This window comes from Mus musculus, chromosome 5 (assembly GCF_000001635.26).
Source record: "Mus musculus strain C57BL/6J chromosome 5, GRCm38.p6 C57BL/6J".
Lineage (NCBI taxonomy): Eukaryota > Metazoa > Chordata > Mammalia > Rodentia > Muridae > Mus > Mus musculus.
The window spans coordinates 107,989,969-108,004,745 of NC_000071.6; the positions used below are offsets into that span (position 1 = coordinate 107,989,969).

The following is a 14,777-nucleotide window of genomic DNA, read 5'->3' on the forward strand; positions in this document are numbered from 1 at the left end:
TGTGTATGAGTATGTGTGCGTGTGTGTGTGAGTGTGTGTGTGCATGTGTGTGTGTGTGTGTGTGCATGTGGGGTGTGTGTGTGTACGTGTGTGCGCAGTCATACAGATAAAATAAAAATAAAGTTTTTTTTTTAAAGAAAACAATGAGAAGGAAGGAAACATTTGAAGAAGTGGGGGTGTGGCTCAGTTAGAATGCTTGCCTAGCATGTACAGAGACCTAGGTTTGACTCCCAGCACCACATTAAACTGCATGGATCCAAAACTTACCCATTACCCAATACACTTAAGGTCTCACTATGTAGATGTGGAAGTATGAAGTTCAAGTCCATTCTCAATGTCATAGTGAATCTGAGATCAGCCTCATGTACATGAGTCCTGCCTCTAAAAGGAAGAGGGAAAGGAGGGGGCAGAAGAAAAGGGATGAGGAAGTAGAGAAAAAGAAAACAGAGGAGGAGAGAGGGGAAGCAGAGAGGGAGGAGAAGGGAAAGAAAGAAAACAATGGTAGGAGGGAGGTTGAAGATGGCTAACACAGACCTTTTTTGAGATGTTTTCCTAAAAAGCTGGAGCCCCATATTGGAGCAATAATCATTGAATCAGAAAGAGATTTAGGTCACTGTGTACCTTCAGCGACAGTGAATGCGTGAATGCAGAGATCGTGGCTGCACAAGATACTGAGACTAACCAGCCATGAGCAAGTGCTCAGCCCTAAACAAAACATGTAACAGGACCTTTTCTAGATGTCAGGAAACGTCTCAGAAGAGGAGCAGAAAGTGTGTGAGAACTGGAAGATGGTGTGGAGGGATGCAAAATGCCATCCTCTAGACTCAGCACAACTGTTGCAATCATTAATTTACAACAACTGCTAACACAAGACCAGCCTTGAAAAAAATCAGCCATACATGGAGAAGGCACTCCTGAGCCCTTACTGCTGCTGAGCTATTGACTGTTGATAAACTCAGAGAGAGAGAGAGAGACAGACATTGTCTTCAGTAACCCACTAAGCTCCAAACCTATAATCACACAGCTCTGGTTAAACTCAGTAGGCGAGTGGCCTGGACCAGCAGGTTGTTCTTCAGCAGCAGGTACCTGAGGAGGAAGGGCCAGAGGAGATGAGAGATAAAAGCAGACCTGTGGGTTGAGAAAGTCTTACATAAACTATGTTTTATGCCAAGCAAGCTATAAAAAGAAAAGATTAATTCATCTATGTATGCAAGTACACTGTCACTCTCTTCAGACACACCAGAAGAGGGCATCAGATCCCACTACAGGTGGTTGTGAGCCACCATGTGGTTGCTGGGAATTGAACTCAGGACCTCTGGAAGAGCAGTCAGTGCTCTTAACCTCTGAGTCATCTCCTCAACCCCCAGCAAGCTTTTTAAGAATTATAGAATCTTAGTGAAGTATGGTGATGCATGTCTTTAATTCCAGCACTTGGGAGCAGAGACAGGCAGATCTCTTGAGTTCCAGGGTAGCCTGGTCTACAGAGTGAGTTCCAGGATAGCCAGGACTACACAGAAAAACCCTGTGTTGAAAGAGAAGGGAGCAGGGAGAGATTTGAAGGAGAAAGGGATATAAATAGGTAACAGGAAGATAGGAGGTAGTGGGGGTAAGATTGGTCAGTATGCATTATATACATTTGTGAATGTTTCAGAAAACTAATTTCTAAAAAATTTGAAAAATTGCAGAGATATATTTTGATGCATATGACACAAAAATTAGAAAAAAAGTACAGAGTAAGAGACTTATTCTGAGTCTTGCTGGAGTAGTATCCTGGAGAGGTTTTGTCTTGGAATCTAGTTCTGGTGGTCTCTATGTGGGAACAGACACTGTATCTAGGCGTGCAGTTGGGTAGAGGTGGTGGTGGGAACCTTTGGGACTCCTGACGTTTCAGTTCTGTTAGAGGCGTAGGAGGTAGTGTTTCCAAACTGAGAAGTGGGAAAGGTTAGTGGAAGTTTGAAGAAGGAGAAGAGAAGGTGTAAAGTAGTCGTCTGGATGGGAAGATGAGTGGGCTAGAAAAAAATCTGAGCTTTCGGAGTATGCCCGCTGCCCAGAGCTCGTGAGTTTAAGTGGGATGAGTTGATGCGATCATGTTATTTTCTCTAACACAATCAGCAACCAAGGGTACAGGTTCAGAATAAGCTGAGACTTCCCCATCACCAAAATTTACAAGGGAATAAATAAGAGTAAAGAGAGGGCAGTAAGGAAAAGAGGATGTGAGCAAGAGAGTGGGTTTGATTCACCAGGGGACTTAAGATGAGTGAAGAGACAGGGTGGGCACGGGGAGGTCAAGGATGCCAAAAAGGCAGAAGGGTCAGTAACTGGCAAGTACCACATCAGTGAGCCTTGGGATGGAAGAGCTGGAAGAAGTCTGTGTGGTTCTGAGGGTTCTGGGTCACGGGGAAAGAGAATCATCTGGAGAGAAAGCAGGGAGGAGAGCCTGGCTCCGGCTGGTCTCTCTCTGGATAGGTTTCAACCTGCAGGGACAATGGAAGAGACTCAAGGTCAGAGTGCATGATTACAAGAGCCTGGTGTGGAGACACAAACCTAAAATCCCAACACTGGGGAAGTGAGGCACCAGGAACAAAAGATCGGGAATTCAAGGCCGTCCTCAGCTATATTTGAGAAAGTAGGGGGAGTATGGTCACGCCTTTAATTCATAAGCCAGCTGGCTCAGCCACCTTTGTGGAGTGTCTGGGCTCGGCCTGCCATTTTGCCCAATCTTTCTCGGCACCACCCCCCAATGTTTATTTACCTTTACTGTCTGATTCCTTTGGCGTCTGACTTTGAAGTCATGACTTCTGGGTTAAAGTCATGGAAGTGATTTGGGATGGTAGACTCCAATAGGAGCTTCTTGGAAACTTCAGAATGGGAAAGCAAGAAGGCAAAGAAAGGTAAAGAAGGTGGGGAGGGGAATTAGGCTGTGGAGTAAGGAGTCCATTAGAAGAGAACCCAAGGGCTGTGGTTGCAGCTCAGTGATATAGTGTACAAACCCCTGGTTTTGATTGCTAACAATGAGGGAGTAGGAAATGAATGAGACAGAGAGAGAGGTAATCTTTACCTGAAATTCCACAATTAATACAATTACAAATAAGTTATTTCTATAAGCTGTGTGACTTGTATTTACCTCTTTGGTCAACATAATGTAGAGCATTCATAATTCAAGATGGTAAGTGAATTTACACCCCAAGAAAAATTAAGTATATGAAATATGCTATAATTTGATCATGAGGATGTAGATTGAAATAAGAGGTAGGACTTAAAATTTTTCCATAAAAAGGCATATTGGATATAGAAATAAACACATACATGCATCAGGTCAACATGGCAGGCAAAATGCTAGCCATGCAAACCTGACAGGCTGTGTTCTAGCCCAGGAGCCCACGTGAAAAAACAAACAAGTGGCTGGGTGGTGGTGGCGCACGCCTTTAATCCCAGCATGGGGAGGCAGAGGCAGTCAGATCTCTGTGAATTAGAGGACAGCCTGGTCTACAGAGCAAGTTCCAGGACTACACCCAGAAACCCTGTCTCAAACAAACAAAAACCAGATTCAGTGGTACACATTGTAATCCCAGCAGCCCTACAGTAAAATGGGAGGTGGAGACCATAGGCTTGCTAGCCTTATATTGAGAAAACAGCAGCATCAGACAGGAGACCCTCAACAAAGTTGTCTTAGAGCTATTTTGCTGGGAGGCAGCACCATGATCAAAAGCAGCCTGAGGAGGAAAGGGTTTGTTTGGTTTACACTTCCTGAATCATAGTTCACCGAGGAAAGCCAAGACCTGGAGGCAGGAGCAGCTGCAGAGGCCATCCATGAAGAAGTTCTGCTTACTGGCTTGCTTCTCATGACTTGCTCAGCCCGCTTTCTTGTAACACCCAGGACTACCAGCCCAGGGATGGCCCCACCCACAATGGGCTGGGCCCTCCCCCATCAATCACTACTTTAAGAAAATGCTTTATACAGGTTTGCCTATGTCCAGTATTGTTTTGTTTTGTTTTGTATCACCACCACCGCCCGGCCCCAAGAAAAATTCTTGAGGGGGCTGGTGAGATGGCTAAGTGGGTAAGAGCACTGACTGATCTTCCGAAGATCCTGAGTTCAAATCCCAGCAACCACATGGTGGCTCACAACCATCCGTAATGAGATCTGACACCCTCTTCTGGTGTGTCTGAAGACAGCTACAGTGTACTTAGTTATAATAATAAATAAATCTTTGGGCCAGAGCGAGCGGGCCAACCGGAGCGACCAGAGAAAGCAGAGTTGACAGGAGCGAGCCAGAGCAAGCAGGGTTGACGTGAGCAAGTAGAGGTCCTAAATTCAATTCCCAACAACCAGATGAAGACTCACAACTATCTATACAGCTACAGTGTGTACTCTTATACAAAAATAAATAAATAATTAAATAAATAAATCTTTAAAAAAGAAAAGAAAAATTCTTGATAGAATTCTAAAGGCCCACCTTCACAACATAAACTTAGGTAAGTTATCCAACTTCTCGCTCCTGGGAACTATTTTCAACTCATAGTTCCAGTCTGTGACCTAGGGTCAAGCCATCCTTCCTCTGGTCTCATCTTGATGAAGTTCTAAATGTCAATTGCCCCCATGAACCTCTATTCTAATAGGGTTGGGTTTTGTTGGTTTTTTTTTTTTTTGAGACTGGGACTTACTTTGTAGCCCTGGCTGGCCTAGAACTTGCTGTGTAGAGCAGGCTGGCTTTAAACTCACAGAGAATCGCCACTCAGTACTAGGGTTAAAGGTATGTGCCACTACACCTATTGTCATAACTAGACTTTGTTCTGGTCTCTGTTTTAGAATTGAATTTCCAATGACCTACACAGTTCATTTGATCTCTGAATTTGGGGCCCTGTCCTGTTAGGTTATAGACCCAACAATCCTCAAACAGTTACCAGCTCTCGACCACCAGTTTGAGTCCCACAGCATCTCTCCCTGAATTTGATGGTTCTGTGTCAGCTTGAGCCTGGCTAGCTGCTGCCCTTGTGCCCTTCACTGACAACAGCTTTATGAACTTTATCCTGATATGAAATCTTAAACATGCCTGCTCACGCCAAAAATCCCAAGATCCAGCCTCATGCTAATGAATGTGTTCAGTACTGATTCTGAGGTAGGATAAAAAGATAGGGGAAAATTTTTTTTGAAATTGGGTCTTTGGCTGGCAAGATGACACAGTAGAGACAGGCTCTTGCCAAATAAGCCTACTTACCTGAGTTTGATCCCTAGAACCCATAAGGTAGTAGGAGAAAACCAACTCCTGAGAGTGTCTTACAGTTGGCACACATGGGCAGCAAGCCCCAGTGAAGCTCTCGTCTGTTTCCCACAGTGAGTTCACTACCATGCCACAGCATTCACCTGGGTGCTTGTGTTTCATAGGGAGCATCTGTGACCATCTCTTCAACAGCACCTCAACTCATTTTCTTCAGTAGTGTAGCCACTTTCAAGTTGCCTGTGCACCAGCAAAAAAACTTTCCCGTGTACATTCAAGCATCTCTAATAAACCTAGTGGGTCACAAATGAAAGATGTGACATTAGGATGGGCACTTGGGAAAGAAGAAGGGGTCCAGTGCAAGAGGCAGAGTGATGAGGAAGTAATGGGGTGCAATGACAAAAATACAGTATATACATATATGAAATAGAGAATAATACAGTGTATATATTTTCATATATATATATATATATATATATATATATATATGAATAGAGAATAATACAGTCAGAGAATAATAAAAAGTGTTTAACCTCCATATGGCTCAGTATAGCAAGAGTTTCTTTGACCTTTGTGGCCTTATCAGCCTGTATAATCTCCTTACAGAAAAAAAAAGTGGAGAGTCCTCTTAGGATCCCTTTGAACAACTTATGTAGTCAGGTGTGGTAGTGCACACCTTTGATTCCAGCACACAGGAGGCAGAGGCAGATGGATCTTGGAGTTCGAGACTAGCCTGGTATGTAGAGCAAGTCTTGAAACAGTCAGGGCTACACAGAGAAATCCTGAGGGGAAAACAAAAACAAAAACAAAAAACAAAACAAACACACAAAAACCAAAAACCAAGGAAGCAGGGTATATCACTGTATCACTAATCGTCATGGCTAGGCATTGGGCCAGCCTGGTAAATTAGTCAAGAGGACACATCCCTCTGCGGATGTGACTCAGTGCAGACAGAGCCTTGCCTGGCATGCATGAGGCCCTTGTTTAGTCTTCAGTATAGCTTACATCATAGAACAAGCACTCAAGAGCCAATGATAGGAAGAATCATCTAGAAACAAAAGATCTACCTAATGCATGTGTGGAAGGTTAGGCACACAGACAGTGACCAGAGAGACTAGGAGGCCAAGAGCCTTTCATCCCAGCACTCATGAAGCAGAGATGGGCAGATCTCTGTGAGCCTGAGGCCACCTGGTCTGCATAGGAAGTTCCAGGCCAGCCAGAGCTATCCAGTCTCAGCAAAACGGAACAAAATAGAAACAGAAGGCTTGAGAGACGGCTCCTTAGGTAAGAGTGCTTGCTGCTCTTGTAGAGAACCAGTTCAGTCCCAGCATCTGCACTGAGCAGTTCACAACTGCCTATTAACTCCAACTCCAGGGGATCTGATACCTTCTCCTGACCTCGGTAGGCACCCACCAAAACGTGCCATTCACTCTCACAGATGCATAAACATAAATAAAAGTATTTTTTAAAAATAATAAAATAAAATAATCTTTTCTTTTAATAGAAAGAAAGGCACCAAGACAGGAACCACACCCATGAGCATGGGTGTGGACCCCTCAAAGAGGAGTTGCCGTTATCAAAAGGCTGTAAACAGATGTTTTTGGTTTTGTTTTTCTTTTCTCTCTTTCTTTCTTTTTTTTTTTTTAAAGATTTATTATTATGTAAGTACAAGGTAGCTGTCTTTAGACACATTAGAAGAGGGCACCTGATCCCATTACAGATGGTTGTGAGCCACCATGTGCTTGCTGGGATTTGAACTCAGGACCTCTGGAAGAGCAGTAAGTGCACTTAGCGGCTGAGCCATCTCTCCAGCCCTTTCTTTTTCTTTTTAAAAACACTTTTAAAGGTTATTTTTCCTTTACGTTTAATTTCTTTGCTTTGTGTGTATGTATGCACATGTGCACCAGGGCACACTCATGTACCAGAAGGTACCTAGTGAAAGTCTGCTCTTTCCTTCCACCCTTTGGGACCCAGGAATCACACCTAGGTCATCAGGCTTGCTGGAGAGTCTTTACTTCCTGGGCCCTCTTTTTACTTTTTGATAGGTGAGGTTATCCATGACTCCAATGGTCTTGGATGGATTTTATCTGATAAAGTAAAACCGGAACCTGACAGGGCTGTACAAGACTTTGTATATGTCCTTTCCTTGTAAAGTATTTTCTGGTGAGGTTTTAAGAAAATTGCCGGTCTGTAGACAGGAAGGGAGGAAGGCCTCACACATTTGCCAATTGTGCTGTGATTTTTTTTTCCTTCTCAGATGGAGGAGGCTTTAGCCAGGCTTTGGGGTCAGGAGCTCCTTTCCTTTGCAGGCTCCCACAGCTCTTCTTTCTTTCTTTCTTTCTTTCTTTCTTTCTTTCTTTCTTTCTTTCTTTCTTTCTTTCTTCCTTCCTTCCTTCCTTTCTTTCTTTCTTTCTCTCTTTCTCTCTTTCTCTCTTTCTCTCTTTCTCTCTTTCTCTCTTTCTCTCTTTCTCTCTTTCTCTCTTTCTCTCTTTCTCTCTTTCTCTCTTTCTCTCTTTCTCTCTTTCTCTCTTTCTCTCCTGTCTGTGAGTAGTCTCAGCAAGAGGTCAGAGCTGTGGAGGTCAAGTACCAGGCAGAGAATTCCCCAAGGAAGTCCTCATTCTCAGGCGAAACAGTGTCTGGAAATAACGTTCACTCTTGCGTAAGGGACATGGGTTGCTCTGGACTGGCCTTTCCTTTTCCTACTGCTAACAAATGGTTTGGCTACACAACATGAGAGCTGCCAATTTCCTTCACTTTTGGGCAGTGTCCGCTGCTCTCTCTCTCCCTGGGTACTATAAAGTTCTTAATCGGGACCAGCAGATGCTTCTGCACTGATTCTATTTTGGCAAGAGACTCCGAGCATCTGGGGACAAGTTGAGAACTGGAAATAGATCCTGCCCATTGACTCAGCCTGACAGGACGGCTTGCTTCTTAATCCCACACCAAGTAAGGACTTATCAGTGGGGAGGACATACTAGTGGATCCCTCTCTGGGTCTGGTTTTGTTCCAGAGGTGTCTTTTATATTGAAACAGAAGTAGGGACAGCTGGTACAATGTTATATTCTCCCTCTTGAAAACTAACAAAGTCATATAGTTCGAAAGTCTGGTGACATTCCTCCTCCTGTGAAGCAGGAATTTCACAGAGCACTACCCCTCTTTAGGCCATCTGGGGAAGCAATCTCTCGTCTCACAGAGTAGAGGAGCTCAAGGTCTACTTCCTTCCTTTAAGCTAGAGAGCTTGTCATTTCATCCACCCTAGGGTAAAGGTCTATATTCCTGTGATGATTTGTATATTCTTGGGCCAGGGAGTGGCACCATTTGGAGGTGTGGCCTTGTTGGAATAGGTGTATCACTATGGGCGTGGGCTTAAGACCCTCACCCTAGTTGCCTGGAAGTCAGTCTTCCACTAGCAGCCTTTGAATGAAGATGTAGAACTCTCAGCTCTTCCTGCGCCATGCCTGCCTGGATACTGCCATGCTCCCACCTTGATGATAATGGACTTAACCTCTGAACCTGTAAGCCAGCCCCAATTAAATGTTGTTTTTATAAGACTTGCCTTGGTCATGGTGTCTGTTCACAGCAGTAAAACCCTAACTAAGACAATTCCATTTGTTTGGTCTTTTGAAACAATGTCTTAGGCTGAATCCCAGGCTGGCCTGGGACTTACTGGGTAGACCAATGCTGTCAAACTTTCAGTAATCCCCCTGCCTCTGCAATGTTGGGATTACAGGTGGGAATCATCACGCCTATCTCAAAAACTTAACATTATCTGATAGGTAAATTACATTCTATTCCTGCTTTACCTGCAAGAATTGATAGCAAAAGCGGGAACATTTGTTTACAAGGAAATATTCCTTTACCATTGGATTCATGAATAAAGATTGATGCATCCCATCTTTCCCTCCTAACCCTTTCCCTGCTGTAAACTCTGACAGCTCTGGTCAACCAACAGTGTCCCTGAGGTGCCCTGTGGTGAGGAATCTTCCCCCCACCCCCCAAGATTTATTATTTCATGTATGAGTGTTCTATCTGCATATACACCTGCATGCCAGCATAGGGGATTATATCACATTATAGATAGTTGTGAGTCACCATGTGGGTGTTGGGAATTGAACTCAGGACCTCTGGAAGCCAGTACTTTTAACCAAAATAGAATCAGTGCAGAAGCATCTCTCTAGCCCAAGGGTTCTTTAAATGAATGTGGATCCCATTACCTCAGCTTGGAGCCCAGCTCTAGAGGTTCTGACTAAGTAACCTTAGATAAGTTACACGATTTCTAGTTTTTGCTTCTCTAAACTAGTGTGATATTTAAATCCCAGGTTGTATCTGAGAGTGTCTGGGGATTAATTTTAGTAGAGAAGCACTTCCTGGCACGCACAAATTCTGGATTCCATTTCTATCATATATATAGTGTCTCACATACTACAGATATTCTACCAGCTGTCCTGAGGATGAGACGTTGTTCTCATAAGTTTTTGATCACAGAACAGTTTGCACCTGAGATTGTCCTGTCATGATACACAATTTGACTTGTGGTTTTTGGGTGCTGGGGAAATAATCATGGTCTTATAAATGTTATTACACAGCATTTATGTTTATTAAACATAAATGTTTCATCCCTGACTTTAAAAAAAAAAGTCACCTGGATGTAATGATTCACACTTGTACTTCCAGCCCTTGGGAGGCTGAGGTGGGAGGATTGCTGCAAGTTAATGGCTGGCCTGGGCTATAATGTAACACCTGGCAGAGAGAGAGAGAGAGAGAGAGAGAGAGAGAGAGAGAGAGAGAGAGAGAGAGAGAGAGAGAGAGAGAGAGAGAGAGAGAGAACATTGCTATGTAGAGCTGTGATCTTAGCACTTGGGAGAGAAACAGGAGAATATCATGCTACTGCTACATCTATTTGATATGCATAATTAATGTGTTAAATTAATAGAACAAAACCTTTAAAAGTTAAACTAGGGATGGTAAGATGGCCCACCTAGGAAAAGCATTCACCAAGCAAGCTTGATGGCATGAGTTCAATCCCTGGAGTCTACATTAAAATGGAAGGAGAGTCGTGACTTCCAAAAGTTGTTTTTCTTCATCTATACACACATATATATATACACACAGGCATGTTATTAATAGAGGGAGAGGGAGGGGAAGGGAGACAGAGGGGGAGGAGAAGGAGAAGAGGAGAGGAAGGAGGAGGAGGAGAGAAGAAGAAGAGGAAGAGGAAGAAGAAATGAAGATATTTGGCAAAGGGAAAAGTTAAAAGGTAGGAAAGATAATGAGGCATGGATAGAAAGAGAAAATTATAGGAACATGCGAAGGGAAAGGGGCCCTTGACCCCAGAGTGTGGCTGAAGCTTCCTTTTAGCAGCTGAATTCTCCCACACAGTTAACAATGGCTTAAGGCCTTCCTCCCTTTCCAGTTGTAAACCTGCCATTTTCTAGAAATCTCACTTAAAACTCCTTTTACCGCTTCTGCAGTCCCGAGGGCTCCTGGCTAAAAACCGTGACATTGTACAATATCGATAGTTCACCATGCTGGGCTGGGACTCTCCCTTGCGGAGTCACATTTGGGTATGTCGTGCTTTCTGCAGCTTTTCTTTAAGAAGACCATGTCCTCGCCCTTAGGTGTGCTTTTATTTTTTTTCAGGGCTGTCTTTCTTTCTAACTTTAATAAAATCCCAGGTCTGTGTCACACTCACTAGTCCTGAAATTCTTTTCTAAGTTCCAGAACAATCAAGGGAGCGCCTCTGGATGCTAAGGATAACAGAGTGGAGCTGTGCCTTATTCCCTCAGTGCTAACAGTAATACCTAGGGTTAAGAACATATCATCTTGGACTGGAAAGATGCCTCAATGGTTAAAAGTGCTTGCTGTCAAGCCTGATTGATAGGTTCCTGTTTAAAAAAAAAAAAAAAAAAAAAAAAAGACTACACTTTCCAGCGTCCCTTGCGGCCGGAAGGGCGGGACTATGGAAGGAAATGTAATGCAGTAAATTTTACTCCCTTATAAAGGTCGCTGTTTCTCCTCTCCCGCGCCCTTTTAAGCATTCTCTCCTCCACGTGTATGGTATTTGATATATGGCTCAGTTTCCCGTAGTGAGATTTATGCTCCCTCGGTGTGTAGTCAATAAACATGTTTCCGTCTGCGTAAGGCCAGACGTGCTTCTCTTTTTCTGCCTTTGCATCTCTTGAAGATGCATCAGAATCAGGTGGTAGAGGTACACACCTTTAATACTAGCACTTGGAAGGCAGAGGTAAGCATATTTTTTCTACGTTCGGGGCAGCCTGATCTACAGAGTGAATTAATTACACGACAGCCTGAGCTACACAGTGAAACCCTGTCTTAAAAAAAGAAAGAGAGCCGGGCGTTGGTGGCGCTCGCCTTTAATCCCAGCACTCGGGAGGCAGAGGCAGGCGGATTTCTGAGTTCGAGGCCAGCCTGGTCTACAAAGTGAGTTCCAGGACAGCCAGAACTACACAGAGAAACCCTGTTTTGAAAAACCAAAAAAAAAAAAAAAAAAAAAAAAAAAAAAAAAAAAAAAAAACAAGAAGAAGAAGAAAAGGGGAAAAAAAAAAAGCATCAGAAATCTAACACACATGTTCTGAGGATTCAGTCCTTGGGATCTACATGGTAGGAGAGAACTGATTCTCACAAGCTGCACAAGCTGTCCTATGCTCTGAGCTCCACATGCACACGGTGGCACATGGTACCGCACATAATAAATACAATATAATCTTTAATATAGTATACTAATACCTAAGTATCTAAAATTTACTTCTAAACTTCTGAATAGGCACAACTGTGACTCATTTTTTCAGGGAAGACCAAATCTATTACAAGACTTCGGTGTCCAGAAAAAAATGAAGCAAGAATCGGGATCTGGGAAAGGGCAGCAGGTGTTGTGTGTGGCTGAGGAGGTGATGAGAAGCTCCTGAGGCTGTCCCCTAAGAGGCAAAAAAATGAATGAAGAAGATAGGGCTTCAATCAGCGCCAAGCCTGCCCCCCCTGCCCCCCTCCCCCGCGCACGCGCACTTGTGAGGCAGCGCTCACTCCTTCACAGTCCTGTGGAGCCTGCTGTAGGAGTCAAAGCACACCCTCCCAAACTGAAGAAACTTATGGACAAGAAGTTATCATTGAAGTTAAACGGAGGCAGACACGTACAAGGAATGCCACAGGGCTTTGATCCCTTTATGAACCTTGTGATTGATGAGCGTGTGGAGATTGCAAATGGTAGGCAACAGAATAACATCGGAACGGTGGTCAGGTGGGGAAATGGCATCATCATGTCAGAAGCCTTGGAAAGAGTAGACACTGTCCAGCAATGGCGTCCACATCCCTCCCCAAAGGGCCTGTTTGATTGTGCTGTAGAATTGGGTCATGTACATTTTCATATGAAACTTTTTGCAAAATAAACTTTTGTGCTACTTAAAAAAAGAAGAAGAAGGTAGGGTTTCAAACAGAAAGAGAGGAGGTGCAGACAGACTAAGGAGCTACTGAGCACAGTTGGAATTTAGAAGTCTAGCCCAGGATTTTGTAATACTCACCAAAATGCAAGAAGCCCTAGAATCCATCCCCTGCATCACGTAAAATGGGTGTGGCAGCATACAATACCAGCACTTGAGAGGTGGAGGGGGGAGGAATCCGTCAGTCATCCAGGGCCACACAAAACCCCGTCCCAAGCAGTCATTTAACCAGCCTGTGTCTTGGCTGACACTGACCCTGAGTCCTGTAGCTGTCCTGGCAGGAGTAAAGACACTCTAGAGAGATGTGTGCCCCTCCCTTTGGCTATCAGACTACTGAAACAATGGACCCCAAGAAGTTGGAATTTCCCCAGGAATCTCATGCTGGGAAAAGGAAAAGGCTGGAGCCTGGTGCCAGGCAGGGGTGGACTGGAGCTGAGACACTGGTGATGGTTGGAACAGAACCTTGACCAGCCTGCGCAGTTATGCGCACCCCTTCCTCACCTCAGGACCCTGAAGAAGGATTCCTCTTCCCAATGTGGCCATATGGAATAAACATCCTCTTTCTGTTTTTGGTATTACTCTTTTCTGTAATTAGCCATTGAAACTAATTGGCCATAGGACTGCTAGGGTTTATATAGTCGTTGATTCTAACATCTCCTCTGATAACAATTGCCTTTCAGATTGTCAGGATTTTGCGGCAAGCCTGCTGCCAGCTGAGCCAGGTTATCTACCCCTACTTCCAGACCTTTGCCTGGGTGTCTTTAAGGCAATCAGCTGATGAAGGACCTGATATTCCCAACACTGTTATGCAATGAACAGATGAGGTGAGCAAACTGTAACTGTTATATGATATATATTTTTGTTTTGTTTTTTTCGAGACAGGGTTTCTCTGTATAGCCCTGGCTGTCCTGGAACTCACTTTGTAGACCAGGCTGGCCTCAAACTCAGAAATCCGCCTGCCTCTGCCTCCCAAATGCTGGGATCAAAGGCATGCGCCACCATGCCCAGCGATGTTTTATTTTTGAGTCATGGTTTCATGGAGCCTATTCTGGCACTGAAACCTGAACAGTAATAGAGAATGTGTCAAATGCCCATAAATATCCCACTTTAAGCTGTAACACCAACATTTTCAAGGCTGACATAGGGGGATCATGAGTTTGAGGATAGCCTGGGCTACATGGCAAGAGCTTGCATCAAAACAAAATCCTTACTTTAAGTTACGTGGTATAGAAAGCACTGCTTGCTTTTGATGTTTTTATAAGACAGCTGGGGAGAAACTGCCTGTCTCTCAAGGCACCAAATGAAATATTAAGCCGGGACTAACATCAACATAAGATCAAAATCTACACCATTACAGGAAAGTTAGTAGGAGGTGTCAGAACATCTTCCTGCTTTGGGATATTTGCTTACTCAGTTTGACAGAGATGAAGAAGAGGTAGGATGTGAGGCCCAATACCTCTGAGATCACTGAGCAAGCGCGTCTTCAGGCAGAGGGCTGGCTTCCACCCCTGGAATATCTTTGTCTTGTCATAACATTCATCCATATCGATCTTACCATGTGAGTTTCTCATGTTAACAGAGGTGCCTGAGACACTGAACCAAACATTTGGTTCATTTCATCGACGACGTAAAGCGGCACACGTAACTAGGGTAAGCGTGCCTACTTCGTACTTTTTCTTCACCTGCGGGAAGTTCTTTTTGACCAGTGGACTAAAGACCATCCTGGGTTTTGGATAGCTTTCTGCAATGTTGCCCAGTGAGAATAGAACTGTATCAGCGATCTAACTTGGATGTGTCCTGACAGACAAAAAAGAAGCTGTGCGCGTGTGCAGAATTTAAACGAAGAGCAGAAACTCTGAAGAAACGGAAGCTGGAGACTTTGCGGAAATGTTCGTGAGTATAGAGGCACCTCCAGGATGTGAGAGTATTTGTCTCCTATAAGATGAATCTTCGAAGGGCTGGGAGGATGGCCCATTTCTCTTGGTGCAGCACTCCCTGTGCAGGCATGATGGCATGAGCTTGTTTCCCAGCATCCACATGAAAAGGCTGGGCTCAACAGCATATTGCTGTAACCCTAGAGCTGGGGAGGTAGAAACAGGAGGAT

The 14,777-nt window shown here is 44.1% G+C and overlaps 1 long non-coding RNA gene across 1 annotated transcript; it reads right to left on the bottom strand.

Annotated features, from left to right (window-relative positions):
- Window positions 1–1,451: 1,451 nt before the first annotated feature.
- Window positions 1,452–12,836, bottom strand: Gm42150. Its single transcript, XR_880537.1, has 3 exons — window positions 12,755–12,836; window positions 5,366–5,512; window positions 1,452–2,474 (listed from the first exon to the last, which is right to left on the bottom strand). It is a non-coding gene; the product is annotated as a predicted gene, 42150 (long non-coding RNA).
- Window positions 12,837–14,777: the final 1,941 nt, after the last annotated feature.